This window comes from Oryx dammah, unplaced genomic scaffold, assembly GCF_014754425.2.
Source record: "Oryx dammah isolate SB20612 unplaced genomic scaffold, SCBI_Odam_1.1 HiC_scaffold_11229, whole genome shotgun sequence".
NCBI lineage: Eukaryota > Metazoa > Chordata > Mammalia > Artiodactyla > Bovidae > Oryx > Oryx dammah.
The window spans coordinates 6,043,685-6,060,737 of NW_024080622.1; positions in this window are offsets into that span (position 1 = coordinate 6,043,685).

The following is a 17,053-nucleotide window of genomic DNA, read 5'->3' on the forward strand; positions in this document are numbered from 1 at the left end:
TTACATTATTGTTGATAACATCTCAGATTCTAAGAAATACTGTGAATTATGGACAAGAACATAGTACTGAAAAGAGCCATGGCGTGAGCATTTACATCATGGCCAGACACTGGACCTGGTGCTTCACTCACATGATCTAAAATTCTATGTCTCTATATTAATTATATCTCCAAAATCAATGTGCATGGTGACTGCACCCACAAAACTAAAAGACACTTGCCCCTTGGAAGCATATCCTTCACAATATCCTTTAGGTAGTTGTTGCTTTATCCTTCCTGATGAAACTAAGGTATAAAAAGTGAAACAACTTGTCAAATAGCTAGTCTCTGATTACATTGTATTTTTTTTCTTTTTGCTTTTATTCTGAAACAATTTCAAATTACAGAAAATATTAACGGCAGTAACTTTTTATGTGACCTTCCTTGAAAACAAGGTCTCTATAGAAGTAATTAAGTGAAAATGAGGTCATTAGTGTGAAGTCTCATCCAGTATAACTGGCATGCGTATAAAAGGGACATGTGGACACAGCGACATGAACAGAAAGAAGATGTACAGACACACAAAGAGTAGTGAAGCATCTCCAAGGAAGAAAAATCAAGGATTGTCAGACTACACTGGAAATATGAACAAGGCAAAGAGAGATTTTCCCCTAAAGCTGTCAGAGAGAGCTCAGCCCTGTTGACACCTTGACTTTGGACTTCAAGTCTCCAGAACTATAAGACAATAAATGTCTGTTGTCTTGAGCTACCCAGTTCTGGTACTCCATTACTGCCACACTCCTTGCATGAGTCCTGGTTGCCTTCCCACCCTCATCAGGCTGCCTAGGAACTCTGACTGTAAAAGGAAGGAAGAAACAGAATTTGGAAACAGAATTTGAATATAGCTATTCTGTCTCCAGAGGCCCTGCTTTTAATTATTCCAGTGTTTTTGTGCTCCAATGGAAAAGCTGAGAAGTTGAAACAGAGATCACGAGGCCTGCAAAGCCATATTTACTATCTGGTCCTTTAGGAAAAAGCAAAAAAAAAAAAAAAAACTTTGCCAGCCAGCTCCCATTTTGTTCAGTTCAGTTCAGTCACTCAGTCGTATCCAACTCTTTGTGACCCCATGGACTGCAGTCTGCCAGGCTTCCCTGTTCATCATCAACTCCTGGAACTTGCTCAAACTCATGTCTATTGAGTCAGTGATGCCATTCAACCATCTCATCCTCTGTCATTCCCTTCTCCTCCTGCCTTCAGTCTTTCCCAGCATCAGGGTCTTTTCCAGTCAGTCAGTTCCTCACATCAGGTGGCCAAAGTATTGGAGTTTCAGCTGCAGCATCAGTCCTTCCAATGAATATTCAGGACTGATTTCCTTTAGGATGGACTGGTTGGATATCCTTGCAGTCCAAGGGACTCTCAACAGTCTTCTCCAGCAACACAGTTCAAAAGCATCAATTCTTTGGTGCTCAGCTTTCTTTATAGTCCAACTCTCATATCCATGCATGACTACTGGAAAAACCATAGCTTCAAACAGACAGACCTTTGTCAGTAAAGTAATGTCTCTGCTTTTTAATATACTGTCTAGGTTTGTATAGCTTTTCTTCCAAAGAGCAAGCGTCTTTTCATTTCAAGCCTGCAGTCACCATCTGCAGTGATTTTGGAGCCCAAGAAAATAAAGTCTGTCACTGTTCCATTGTTTCCCCATCTATTTGCCATAAAGTGATGGGACTGGATGCCATGATCTCAGTTTTTTGAATGCTGGGTTTTAAGCCAGCTTTTTCACTCTCCTCTTCCACTTTCATCAAGAGGCTGCTTAGTTTTTCACTTTCTGCCGTAAGGATGGTGTTATCTGTTTATCTGAGGTTATTGATACTTTTGCCAGCAATTTTGATTCAAGCTTATGCTTCATCCAGCCTGGCATTTAACCTGATGGGGAAGGCCAGAGTGCACCTCCAGAACGGCAGAGCTCCAGCTCTGCTCAGAGGCCCGATCTGGCTGAGCCCCAGGTGCGAGGGTGTCATAGCTCAGCTAGTAAAGAATCCACCTGCAATGCAGAAGACTCTGCTTCGATTCCTGGGTTGGGGAGATCAGCTGAAGAAAGGATAGGTTACCCACTCTAGTACTCTTGGGCTTCCCTTGTGGTTCAGCTGGTAAAGAATCCACTTGCAATGCGAGAGACCTGGGTTTGATCCCTGGGTTGGGAAGACCCCCTGGAGAATGGAAAGTTTACCCACTCCAGTATTCTGGCCTAGAGAATTCCATGGACTATTCTGTCCATGGGGTCGCAAAGAGTCAGAATGAGTGACTTTCACTGATTACTGATCACTGATAACAATTTACAGTCTTGACATACTCTTTTCCCAATTTGGAATAAGTCCATGTCTGATTCTAACTGTTGCTTCTTGACTTGCATAGATTTCTCAGGAGGCAGGCAAGGTGGTCTGGTATTCCCATCTCTTTAAGAATTTTCCACAGTTTGTTGTGATCCACAGACTCAAAGGCTTTGGCATAGTCAATACAGCAGAAGTAGACTTTTTTTCTGGAGCTCTCTTGCTTTTTTCTGTGATCCAACGGATGTTGGCAATTTGATCTATGGTTCCTCTGCCTTTTCTAAATCCAGCTTTAACATCTGGAAGTTCACAGTTCATGTACTGTTGAATTTTGAGCATTACTCTGCTAGCATGTGAGATGAGTGCAATTGTGTGTTAGTTTGAACATTCTTTGGCATTGCCTTTCTTTGGGATTGGAATGAAAACTGACCTTTTCCAGTCCTGTGGCCACCGCTGGGTTTTCCAAATTTTCTGGCATATTGTAGTAGATAGTAAAAGAACATTCGATGAGAGTATGAGGAAAGATGACTTCTGCCCAAGGAGGCAAGGGAAGCTTCCAAGGACCTTGATGGTAGCTCTGTGGAGTGAAGGAGGATGTAAAATGTTGACATTCATTCATGTATTCATCTGTTTAACCAGCGCTGAGTACCTGCCATGTGCTAGGTAATGAAGTTTAGTAAAAGCCGGTGACTGGCCACATGGAATGCACAATCCAGGGGGGGTCAGGTGCAAACCTCTCACTCCTATGCAACGTGAGGGCCTCCCACTCACAGTAGGAGCACGTGGAAGCTGGAGACACATCTCCTAGGAGATCAGAGGAGGCTCCATAGAGGAGATATCCACGGAGCTACATCTTAGAGTTTATGGAGGCTTCGCCAGGCAAAGGAAAAGGTTATCTGGGCAGGCTTCTTGGAGGTGAGGGCTTTTGCTCATTATCCCTAGGATCTACTCATTGACCTGGCTTGCTCATGAGGGCACCAGGCAGTCAAAAGGGCTTCCACATAAGACTGGGTCCACATCCCCACTCACAGGCTCCCCAGCAGTGAATGGCACCTCAGGGTCACAGCCAGTTAGAGGTTGGATGGAGGCCAATGATACCTCTAATGACTTTGAGGAGAGTCAGGGATCCTAAGAGCAAACGTGAAATTCTGAGCTTTCTTTACTCTTTCCTCCCACTGTACACTCCAGCTCCTGGGACTTTGGGCAGAAAGATGACTAAGGAAAAGGCTCCATAGGAAACTCAGAGAGAAGGAACCTTCTCCTCCCTCTGCCCTCCCCAATCTCCACAGAAGCTTCATTTAGCTTTAGGGCTTCCCTCATAGCTCAGTTGGTAAAGAATCTGCCTGCAATGCAGGAGACCTGGGTTCAGTCCCTGAGATGGGAAGATCCCCTGGAGAAGGAAATGGCAGCCCACTCCAGTAATCTTACCTGGAGAATCCCATGGACAGAGGAGCCTGCTAAGCTACAATCTATGGGGTCACAAGAATCAGACTCGACTTAGCAACTAAACCACCACCACAGTCTACTCTAGTTGTTTGTGTTTCTGTCTTCTTTGGAAGTCTGACAACCAGTCAAGAGCAGGGACTATGCCATTTATTTCGTATTTCTGATGCCAATGATTTCTAGATAACCATTTAAAATCTATTAAATGGACTAGAATGTAGTTAAATCTTACAGAGGGGACAAGATGACATTGAATCAAGTAAGAATAATAAGACAGTGAAATATGATCTCAGTATGACATAGGTGGCCTCCCTACATCAATCTCAAAGGTCACAACTTCTAGCTGTCCTTTTCTGGGTAAGTGCTAAATTCCCTTTATAGGGCTTGTTTGGGAACTTATCTACAATCATGCTTTTAACAAAACATTTTATGATATCTAAGTGACTTCCTTCTTTCTTGAGCAAGTGCAACTACCAAAACCCCAGTTCATTATCTCCTCAGTCCAGCCAGCCCAGGTTTTGAAGGGCTTTCCATAAACAATTTACATTTAATATTCGGATCCTCTTACCTTCCCAACCACTAGTTGTTATTGTTGTTCAGTCACTCAGTCATGTCTGACTTTTTGCGACCCCATGGACTGCAGCACACCAGGCTTTCCTGTCCTTCACCATCTCCCGGAGCTTGCTCAATCTCATGTCCACTGAGTCCGTAATTCCATCCAACCATCTCATCCTCTGTTGTTCCCTTCTCTTTCTGTCTTCAACCTTTCCCAGCCTCAGGGTCTTTTCTAATGAGTCAGCTGTCTGCATCAAGTGCCCAAAGTAGTGGAGCTTTAGCCCACCCTCTAGTACTGTGGCCAAAATGTTCATTCAGATTTTTCCATAGCATCTTATTGAAAAACCTGAATGAAACCTCTGGTCAAGCCAATAGGTCTGAATTTGGCTGCTGCCATAAATGCCCCATGGCAAGCTTCCCCATGGCAAGCCACTGCTGACTCACATCTCCCCAGGATACCCTCCAACACTGGCAGAAGAAGGACTATACTATTTCTCCACTTACAGAGAATAAAAGTCTATTGCTCACCACTAGGGGTTGGCCCACCCTTCTGGCATCTGTGCCTTGCTTTCCATGGGGAACACAGGAGAAGGGAACTCCAACCAATGAAACAGATCCAGTTCGACATCCTCCTGATGCAGGGGACCTTTGTTCAGTATGGAAGTCAGTATGGGGCCACGAGAGGAACATGCAATAAAGTCAGAACCAAAGGAGATAAACCTGCATTAATGCTACCCCTGGATACATTTCTCAAACCATTTTCTTTATAAAAGTAGTAGAAATATGAATAAAAGCATCCCTGTGTATATCTTGAGTACAAATACCAGGACAAATTCTGCAATCAGTTGTGTGTGAATGATATTAAAGCTTGCAACAAGCTGGGAAAAAAAATCAGCCTTTTGGAACTTTCTACACCCTAGTCAGGCCTCATTACATCTCCAAGAGTTTCCCATCATACAATCCTGCCTTGCACCCTTCTCAGCACCAGCCCCTCCACACAGGGCTGCCATCTTACACAGCTCCAGAAGGCACCATTCACCTTGTGCTGTACAGGATTTTGAATGGTCTGTCTTGAGACACTGCAACACTGTGACCCTGAGTGGTCACCAAAGTGATCTGTCTCTTCCTTGTTCAAAAAGAGCATCAACCCCAGGTTTTTCATTTCCCAGGTCATTAATTCTGAGCCCACTGGAGTTATTTAAGACACTCCATGGACCTACCCTCCCCTTTACATGTCACCACATGCAACTTCCCCAAACCAGACTGTTTTTTTTAAGCATGCTCTGAAACTCACCATTTCTTAGACCTTGAGTCATTATTTCCCACTTCTCTCTTCTGTGCTTTCAAACTGGAGACATCTCCCAAGCCATAAACATAGTCAGGCTGCCACCATCTTTAGAACCAAAGCCTGCTTTGCCCCAGCATCTCTCTTAATCCCTGTCCATCTCCTCTTCATTCATTTTTGAAAACCCACTGGATGCTAACCTTTTGTTCTAGGCTCTAGGCACTTAGGATATATCAGTGAATGCCACTGACAAGGATCTTCATGTTCAAAACTGTTTTGGTCTCACAGGGGAGAGACACAATCAGCAGAGAATACCCTAAGTTAGGAAAGGACGTGCTGCGTGTGCTGTGCCCAGTCACGTCAGTCATGTCTGACTCTTGGAGACTCTTTGGACTGTAAACCACCAGGTTCCTCTGTCTGTGGGGATTCTCCAGGCAAGAACACTGTAGTGGCAACTGGGTTGCCATTTCCTACTCCAGGGAATCTTCCCAACCCAGGGATTTAACCCATCTCTCTTATGTCTCCTGCATTGGTAGGTGAGTTCTTTACCACTAACCCCAAGTTCTTTACCACCTGGGAAGCCCCAAGCAAAGGATAGAGTCATGTAATATTGTGGAAGGGGATTAATGCCATCATGGGGAAAATAAGGGAAGCAGGGTAAGAAGATTGGGTGAGCGAGGGGAGAGCAACTTGCAGCATTAAATGGGACAGTCAGGTCCATCTCCTTGGGCAGAAGACACTTGCCACCTCTAAAGAGTCTTGCTTACAACCACCACCATCACTTCTTGCCTCCCATTAACTCCTCATCCCAGGGAAATCGGCTCCATAAACATGGCTTCTGACAAAGCCTGCAGAGCTCTCTCTCCACACTGCCAAATCCACAGCCACATAAAGCACTACGGACACACAACTTCAATGCTGTTGAGAACTCAGTGCCTGATGTGTGTTTGTGCCTTGGCCTCTGAACACCATGCTTTTCTATTTCCTTTTTTTCCTCCTTCATGGTCTCTTATTTCTCTGCTCAACCTTTAAGTGACAGCATTTCCGAGGCCCATCCAGGCCCTCAGCTCAGTTCAAGCTGCTTTCCCAGGGAGTTTCAGCCACATAACACACTGTGAAGACCAAATCTGTTTTATTTCTGAACTCTGAAGAAATCTATAGGTACTTTTATGTTCATGAAAGATAAAGCCCCTGTCCTCCTGCCAGACTTGCTCAGCATAACTAAGTTGCAGAAATCTGAAGGCTCCCCAGGCAGCTCAGTGGAGGATTTAGGGTAGAGCCCAAGGCCTAGGGTAAGAGGAAGAACAGCAGAAGGCTTGTGGTGGGCTGCAGAGACCCTGCAAATATGGTCACTAGTGAAATCCAAGGAGATTTCACTTTGAGAACTCCTTGGAGGTGTGAATGGCCATTTTTGATGTGACAACCTATTTTTTTCCAACCTTGGAATTGTGGTACAGGTTGCCTGGATTGCTGTGATTACCGGCACTGGATGCTAGAAGAGAAAGCACCCTTCTCTGTTTGCCCTGGGCTTGTGCTTTCTGTGGTTTCCCTCCAGGCAGCCGTGCTGAAAGGGGGAGCAGGTGTGACAGCGTGGACATGGGACCACGTGACTTATGACAAACCCCAACTTGACCAGGAGGAGCCGTGGGTCAACTGAATCCCAAACGCCTCTCAGGAACCAAGTTCTAGTTGTCTATAGAAGACATCATGTTTTTGTTTTTTTTACTTTTGGCCAAACCATGTTGACTTTTCACCTAGCCACCTAAGTCCTTAATTAACAGTCACCATATTCACAAGGAAACAAGCTACCAGGGGTGAGAGTAAGCGGAAACAATTAACAATAGGTTAAGAGTCGGACACAAGTGAGTGACTGAACTGAACTGAATGACCTTCAAGAACCCAAGATATTAGAATAATCAGATCTTGGATATGAGATCTAATCCTGTCCCCAGACCCAAGGAGGCAGAACTTGATTAGTCTGAGCCACTCAGGGTAATTCTCCTGCCAGAGATCAGCTTAGGGAAGAGGCAGGTGCACTCAATATGGCCAATGACTCACAAAGGGAAACCTTGCCTTTCGAGGAAGGACATCGTTCCTACCTCTTGACATTGTCCTCTGCCTGTGAATCTAGAGCCACCCAGCCATCGTCACCTACATTCCACGCTGTCAGGGCAGAAGGAGGGAAAGCACACGGGTTCATGACAAGGTCGAGACCTTGCACTGACTCATACGGTACTGTCCCACCTCCAGGCACCATGTCTTACTGCTTGGCTACTTTCAGTGGTTTTCTGGTTGCTTGCAGTGGAGAAGGCCCTCATTACTGTGCCCTTTTACATACAATATGTGTTTCCCCCGCTTCATGACATCCTTCTTTGCTCCACAAACCCTCCCAGATCTTCCCCCAAAGTGATGCCAGCCAGTTCCTTGTGACTCAGAATGTGATCCCTGGACCACTACCAGCAACATCACCTGCCTAGAGCTCTGCTCCAGGGACCCTCACTCCTGAGGGTAGAAGCTGATCCTCAGCGATTGCTTGTGTTCTGGCCTATTTTGTCTTTTATTTCCCACTCAAGATCTGACTACAGAGCAATGGCATGACTTAAGCTCCTTAACCTAAACCTGCTTGACTTATACTGCTGAATTTACCTATTTAACTCAATGCTTTACCCTCCTTTTCATCATATGTGTCTCCCTTTGGTCAGTACCCCACACCTCCCCCTGACATTTTGGTATTTCACATTTTGTTGTCTGGTGCTTAGGCACAAACCCCTCTGTGGGCCTCAGACCTCCAGCAACTCAGTGTCCCATACAACACTGTGCAAAGAGCCATAGAGCATGACCGCAGGCCACTATCGACCCAGGCGACACCTTTTTTTTTTAACTCCCACTTTTTGAAATTTTGTCCCTGAAATTCTGTGTATTACTCTGATCATCCTGAAGAGATTCTGGTTTTCCTGCATTCAGCTCTTTCACATGATTTCTGAGCTGATGAGTCAGAGGAGTTGCAATGAAATGGCAGCTGTGGTCAGAATTTCCTTAAAATCTAAAGACAATGGAAGGGACATCCCTGGTGGTCCAGTGGTTAAAAATCTGCCTTCCAATGCAGGGGATGTGAGTTTGATCCCTGGTTGAGGAATCAAGATCCCACATGCTGCAGGGCAATGAGATACACGTGCCACAAGTAGAGAAAGCCTGTGCACTGCAGTGAAGACCCAGTGCAGCGAATATATACATAAACATTGAAAAAATAAAAATGGGGGAGAATTTCCTTACAGAAACATTTAAAACATGGATTTTTAAAAACTGAATTATAGCTGATTTACAATATTGTGTTAATTTCTGTTGTACAGCAAAGTGATTCAGTTATATATGTATATGTATATATACATTCTTTTTAATTTTTTGGCCATGACACATGGCACTCTGCATGTGGGATCTTAGTTCCCTGACCTGGAGTCGAGCCTGTGCCCCCTGCACAGTTGAGTGGAGCATGAAGTCCTAACCTCTGGACTGTCAGCAAAGTCCTACACAGTCTTTTTTTTTCTTTTTTCTTTTAAATTTTAATTGGAGGTTAATTACTTTATAATATTGTATTGGTTTTGCCATACATCAACATGAATCCGCCACAGGTATGCATGTGTTCTTTTAAAAATTCTTTTCCATTATGGCTTATTAGATGATATTAAATATACTTCCCTGTGCTAAACAGTAGGACCTTGCTGTTTAGTCATTCTGTATATAATGGATTACATCTGCTACCCCTGAAGTCCCAATCCATCCCTTCCTCGTGGCAACAAGTCTGTTCTCTAAGGACATGGATTCTTTAAATAAGACGCTGTCAGGCTCTTGGTATCTGCCCTGCATGATGCTCTAACCTAGAAGCCTCAGATTTTGCAAAGTGATACACTGATAACATTTCCCACCCCAGTTTTCCCCAAAGTATTACAGCAACCACCATACGGTTGCCAGCGTTTGGGTGGAGGAGCAGTAAAGGACATTTTTAAAAGCAACCACAGATCAGTCGGTTTCCTTATTGTTCAAGGCTGCTCTTGTAACTTGCCATCAATTCCTGATTCTTACACTGGGGATGTTCCGCTTATTTCTAGTTCCCTTCCTGGAATATCAGGTAAATAAAAGGAACTACGGGATGAAAAATTCAAAACCAGACATCGCATTGTCTATCATTGTTAATTTCACTAGAGAAAGATGCTTTTTTTGTTTTGGCCTTTTTTTTTTTTTTTAAGGATACAGTCCCAGAATAAATAGTCATAAATTGAATACAACTGTTTTTAAAATCATTTATTTAGGTTTTTTGGTTGCACTGGGTCTTCATTGCTGTGCTTGGGCTTTCTCTAGTAGAGGCAAGTGGGACCAACACTCCTTTGCGGTGCACAGGCTTCTCTTTGCGGCAGCTCTTGTTGCAGAGCACAGGCTTGAGGTCCATCACTTCAGTAGTTGCAGCTTGCAGGCTCAGTAGTTTTGGCTCATGGATTTCTTTGCTCCACAGCATGTAGAATCTTCCTGCACCAGGGATTGAACTTGTGTCTCCCACATTAGCGGGCATATTCTTTTACACTGTATCACCATGGGAGTTCTGAATACAATTGCTTTGACTTTCTCCATTATATTTCAGACTGGTGAAAGCTTATTCTTGGCCACAAATTTGGGAACAGTTAGTTTATTGTTCTTCCTCAGAGGTAGGTACCTCTGCAGGTAAGTTTTGTTCTTCCTCTGGATTCTAAGTTTCTCAAAGCTGCCTCATTTGGTAGAAACAGAGCTTAGGAGAGGCACACATCACTTCCTCTTATTTCCACAGATGGGGCTTTGTCTCATGGCCACACTCAGCTGCACGGGAAACTGGGAAACTCAGTCTTTATTCATGGTGACTGTTTATGTCAGCTTATGGTGAGAAATGAGCACAAACTTGGTGGCTCACAACCACAGAAATCTCTTCTCTTGCAGTTTCAGAAAACAAAAGTGCAAAATTGTTGTGTCTTAAAGCTGTATTCTCTCTGGAGGCTCTGGGGAGGATCCATTCTTGCCTTTTCCAGCTCCTCAGAGCTCCAGGCATTCCATGACTTGTGGCTGAAAAACTTCAATCTCTGCCTCTGTCTTCATATGGTCCTCTCTCCTCTCTGTGTCTATCTTATGCTTTCTTCTTCTAAAGACACCTGTCACCAGATTTAGGGGCCACTTGGGTATCCCAGGATGGTCTCATCTCGAGATCCTTAATTTCATTTGCAAAGACTCCTTTTTCAAATAAGGTCATATTTACGTTTTGGGGGTTGGTGTACCGACATGTTTTGGAGAACCCACTGCACTCTGTATCCACCACAGATCCTTTTATTAGGAAAAGGGAAGTGCAGACACTGAGGACAATGGGCCTTCTCTGCCCCATGCAGGATAATGGACATCCCCGGGCATCCACAGAGCCAAGCTTTGCAGAACTGGGAAAGTAATTGGGAACTTGCAGGTGGCTGAGATTTGAGACAGCGATAGGGACTGATTACACTGTCAACCACTCAGCAGCAGCGCCTGCCACCGCGGTGACCACTCCCCTCTATTTCCACCCCCTCCCTCCAGCCCCTCCCTGCTGTCAGCATCCTCAGCCGGAATCCCCATATTGAGCATGGCTCCCATGGGCTCTTTCATCGCAGGCTCCCTGCCATCTGCTGTCTCTCCCTGTGTCCCAGGCTGGGCGCCCTGTTAGGCAGGCTCTGAGAGGATGTTTAGTGTGTGGCAGGAGTTTTATTAAGATGTGTCCTGGGATCAAAACCTGTAAGAGAAGAGGAGAGGAAGCAGGACTCGCAGAAGAAGCTGAGTTGTGATGCAGGCCCCACCACAGCCAGCGCTGAAGTCTATATTTATTCCAACCCCGGGCCACTTCTCCTTCTATACATGTAGCCAAATGCTCTACTCGAAATGGCCCACTGAGGGATTTTTCATTGATTTTTCAAGACCACTCATTACTGGGGCTGCCGCACAACCGCCACGCCCTTTCTGTGGGTACCCACATACTAGCTGACCCATAAATGGACCAAGCTTTTTTCCTCTCTATCAGCTTGTCCTAAGCAACCCTCCCATCCTATATAGCCTAAGCATGAGCTAAGGGAGAGGCACTGGGACATGTGGTTTTTTTATTTCATTCCCCACCCCTCAGTCCTATTCACACTTAATCCCAGGTGGACCACTTCCATCTGATGACAATGCTCTGAGCCTTCCCCACATTAAGGCTTGGGTGGTTCACGAAGTGAAGCCCTGATGCCCAGTTGTGGCCATGTGGTCCCGGGGTATCCCATAGGCAAGCACCGTGTCTCTACTAGGGCCCTGTAAAGCGATGGCACAGGATTATTTTCCTAAAGGTGCACAGTTCTCCACTGCAGAAGATGTGGCCTTGCCTCTGTCCCTCAGAGGTCTCTGTTACAGTTCTCCCACCAGGGCTTATCACATGGCATCTCTTCCCGCTGCTGATACCTCCACTATCATAGATTCTGCTGAGCCTTAGGACCCAAATGGTAGGGCTGCTTGCTCTGTATCTCAGCCCTGCTGCACAGTCCTTCTCTTCTCTGGGTCCTTCTCTAATCTGGAAGCCTTGGACCTCCCTGGTGGTACAGTGGTTAAGAATCCACCTGCCAATGCAGGGGACTCAGGTTCGATCCTTGGTCCAGGAAGATTCCACATGCCTCAAGGCAACTAAGCCTGTGCGCTCCAACGACTGAACCTATGTGGTACAACAACTAAAGCCCATGTGACTAGAGTGTGTGCTCTGCAGTAAGAGAAGCCACCGCAGTGAGAAGCCTGTGTACCTCAGTGCAGAGTAGCCCCCGCCTGCTGCAACTACAGAAAACCTGAGCACAGCAATGAAGACCCAGTGCACCCCAGTAAATAAATAAGTGATCATTTTAAAAAATAAACTTAGAAAAATCTGGCAGCTTTAATGTGGTCCAGTATGTGAGTCAGAGAAGTATTTCCAGGTTGAAAAAAAGCTTTGCAGAAGCCCAGCAAGCACTGGACTTTCTCCTTTGTGGTGAAATATGCAAAGGAACAATGTTTTGTCCTTGACTTTGGATGGACTGTCTCAGTACTCTCTTGACCACTAGACCCTTGAAATTTGTACTGAAATGGAAAGCCCTGAATTTTCATAAGTTTTGTTTCCTACCCACTGGGATACGTGTGAACTATCAAGGCCTTGAGTGTGCTGGGCATTTTTTGCTTATCTGGTTTAATGAGTATGGTATCATTGACTCAGTGGGTCAACCTGATATTCTCCAGGGTGTCCAGATGGTCCAGATGTCTTTCTATTTGTCTTCTATTGTGACCTGGGGTAGGAGATTTAATAGAGCTCTGCAGAAAACCTCTAACTGTAGACTACGTCCATCTCATGCCAGGGCAAATGGTTTCTGATCCTCCTTTCTGACTGGGTGGAAAATAACACGTTCACCAAATCCATGGCTACATACCGTGGACATAAGGCCATGTTTATCCACTCTTTCAAGGACCACATCTGCCATGTTAGCTACAATTGGAGCTGCTGCTACTTGGTTGAGTTTGTCTGCCATTTTGACACCTCTGCCATTCTCTGTGATCTCAGTGTTTTTTTTCAGTGGATGTTAACTGATGAACACAGTGGGGTCATGATGGAGATCACCACCTCTACATCCTTCAATTATTATGTTTTTTTCTCTGCATCCATTGGATCTTTAAGAGTGACACTAACATCTGCCTCTGTCATTTGCCACTGGTACAAATGTTAACATTTGACCTGCCACTTTGTGGTGGGGGCTGTTGATGTTCAACCTGCTACCAGTAATGGGGTCCCACTCCTGGCTGGGCAGATACAAAACCTTCTCTTTGTGCCAGCTTTCTTGAACCATTCCAGCTACTGATTGTTGCAGGTCAGGTTTCTCAGGAATTAGACTTGGAGACAGTTCAGTGTGCAGGGTGTTTACTAAGGAACACCCTTAGAAACAAAGACCACGGAGGGGAAGGGATGGAAACAGGACTAAGTAGAGGGAGAAGCTGAACTGTGATTCAGACCCACAAGTGTCCTGGCCAATCCCATAGGAGCTAAAATGTTCCTTCAGAGTTGTGTCAGGCCAAGATGTCCAGGCCCTTGTGTTACACTCATTAATTATTATGTATCTTCTCCCTTGTCCCTCAGGAAAGCTCATGACTTGGGCAAGGTAGAACTCCCTTAATGGGCTTTCAGTGGAGTCAGCAGAACGCCAGCCCCTTCTCAGGCCCTTCTCAGTGGGGGTCTCAGTGTGTATCTGTGTCAACCACAGTGTGGCTTGCAGCTTCTGCTTCCGTGACCATATCCTCACTCTTTCACCAAGTCTTCTTCATTCAAGTTCACAGAAGAGAATCAGATTCAACTAATCCAAGTATCATGGATTGACAGCCAGCTGTGGGTTGGGATGACTTTCGAAGGAGTCAGATGCAAAGGAAGCAGGCTGAGCTTTGGCCTCCTAGTGCTCTTATCTGTACGATGGAGATGTCACCACCTATTTGTCACAACACTGCTGGGGAAAGTCAATGCAGTTACCTATGTTGCATGGCTAGCGTACAGTAGGCATGAAATTAGTGTAAGCATTCTTATACCATTCTTCTCTTCACCCTGAAATCAAGAACACTTCATTTCAACTCATTTCCTTCATTTCAACCAGTTCAACTCAACAAAGGTACACCATGGCAGCCAAGGTCTGCTGTCTACTCCACAGGCATGCCTTAACTGTCTCCCAGGTTGCCCCAACGAGTCCCTCTCCTGATTCACATTGATGTAGTCCAACCCCACACTGGGCCACGTTGGTCAGTGTGACCAGTAGAATAGAGCAGAAGGTAGCATGTTATTTTTTATATTAGGTTATAAAAAACACTGCAGCTTCCATCTTGCCCCTCCTCCTCTATTTCTCTCCTCCCTCCTTCCTTCCCAACCCTCTTGCCCGGCTCACTCATTTTGGAGAGGCCAGCTGCCACGTCATGAACAGCCTTATGGAGAAACCCACATGACAAGGAACTGAAGTCTTTTTGCCAACAAACACAGAAGTGATCTTGAAAGCAGATCCTCTGGACCCAGTCCAGCCTTCAACTGACTACAGCCCAACCAACAGCTGGACTAAAACCTCATGAGAGATCCTGAGCCAAAACCACCTTGCTAAACTGCTCCCAGATTTCTGACCCTCATATGACACTATATGAGACAATGTTTATTATTTTAAATTGTTGATTTTGGAGTAACTCAATATCCAGCAACAATTTACGTACTCCTCGCAACTGCTCCCCACTTATTCTAACAGAACCATGATTTTCCAGGTGGCTGGGGAGATCCTTATGCTCAGGGAAGATGGTTCTTTATTGCAATACATAATCAGAATCGTGACTTTTTTTAAAAAAACAAAGAGTCATAATTTAATAAAGCAGTTTTGGAAGCTTCCTTCTGCTTGAGCAGTGACTGGCCTACACTATGAATATCTGACCTGTTCTGACCAAAACAAGGAGGGTAGGAGAGAGCTCCACTTCACAAATAAAAAAATATAGGTTTGTGAAGAGATGGCCTTTGCCCTCTTGTCTTCACACTCCTCTGTCCCTAAACAGGAACTTAAAGCCTTGAGCACAACTGTCTTCCATCCATGGAACAACAGGGATGAGGGAGAAGCCAAGAGAATCATTCACACACTGGCTCTGACATCATCGGGGCAATGGACCAACACTGGCATCCCTCACTTCCAGATTTATTCTGTGAAAAGAAATTAAACAATTGCAAATGAATACAATCCTAATTGAATGATCTAAGCTCCTGCTATTTTTGGAGCACAGTGTAGGACATTGGGAACAGAGCAAGAACCAAATAGCCATGGTCCTGCCTTTGTGAAGTTTAAACCTTTGCTCAGGACAGAGTTCAGTTCAGTTCAGTCTCTCAGTCCTGTCCGACTCTGCGACCCCATGAATAGCAGCACGCCAGGCCTCCCTGTCCATCACCAACTCCCAGAGTTCACTCAAACTCATGTCCATCGAGTCAGTGATGCCATCCAGCCATCTCATCCTCTGTCGTCCCCTTCTCCTGTCCCCAATCCCTCCCAGCATCAGAGTCTTTTCCAATGAGTCAACTCTTCACATGAGGTGGCCAAAGTACTGGAGTTTCAGCTTTAGCATCATTCCTTCCAAAGAACACCCAGGACTGATCTCCTTTAGAATGGACTTGTTGGATCTCCTTGCAGTCCAAGGGACTCTCAAAAGTCTTCTCCAACACCACAGTTCAAAAGCATCAATTCTTCGGCACTCAGCTTTCTTCACAGTCCAACTCTCACATCCACATGTGACCACTGGAAAAACCAGTGACTGGACACTGGAAAAAACCTTGACTAGACAGACCTTTGTTGGCAAAGTAATGTCTCTGCTTTTCAATATGCTATCTAGGTTGGTCATAAGTTTCCTTCCAAGGAGTAAGTGTCTTTTATTTTCATGGCTTCAGTCACCATCTGCAGTGATTTTGGAGCCCCCTCCCCCTGCCCAAAAAAAATAAAGTCTGACACTGTTTCCACTGTTTCCCCATCTATTTCCCATGAAGTGATGGGACCAGGTGCCATGATCTTCGTTTTCTGAATGTTGAGCTTTAAGCCAACTTTTTCCCTCTGCTCTTTCACTTTCATCAAGAGGCTTTTTAGTTCCTCTTCACTTTCTGCCATAAGGGTGGTGTCATTTGCATATCTGAGGTTATTGATATTTCTCCTGGCAATCTTGATTCCAGCTTGTGCTTCTGCCAGCCCAGCATTTCTCATGATATACTCTGCATAGAAGTTAAATAAGCAGGGTAACAATATACAACCTTGTACTCCTTTTCCTATTTGGAACCAGTCTGTTGCTCCATGTCCAGTTCTAACTGTTGCTTTCTGACCTGCATATAGGTTTCTCAAGAGGCATGTCAGATGGTCTGGTATTCCCATCTCTTTCAGAATTTTCCACAGTTTATTGTGATCCACACAGTCAAAGGCTTTGGCATAGTCAATAAGGCAGAAATAGATGTTTTTCTGGAACTCTCTTGCTTTTTCCATGATCCAGCAGATGTTGGCAATTTGATCTCTGGTTCCTCTGCCTTTTCTAAAACCAGCTTGAACAACAGGAAATTCACGGTTCACGTATTGCTGAAGCCTGGCTTGGAGAATTTCAAGCATTACTTTACTAGCGTGTGAGATGAGTGCAATTGTGCGGTAGTTTCAGCATTCTTTGGCATTGCCTTTTCTTTGGGATTGGAATGAAAACTGACCTTTTCCAGTCCTGTGACCACTGCTGAGTTTTCCAAATTTGCTGGCATATTGAGTGCAGCACTTTCACAGCATCATCTTTCAGGATTTGAAAGAGCTCAACTGGAATTCCATCACCTCCACTAGCTTTGTTCATAGTGATGCTTTCCAAGGCCCACTTGACTTCACATTCCAGGATGTCTGGCTCCAGGTGAGTGATCA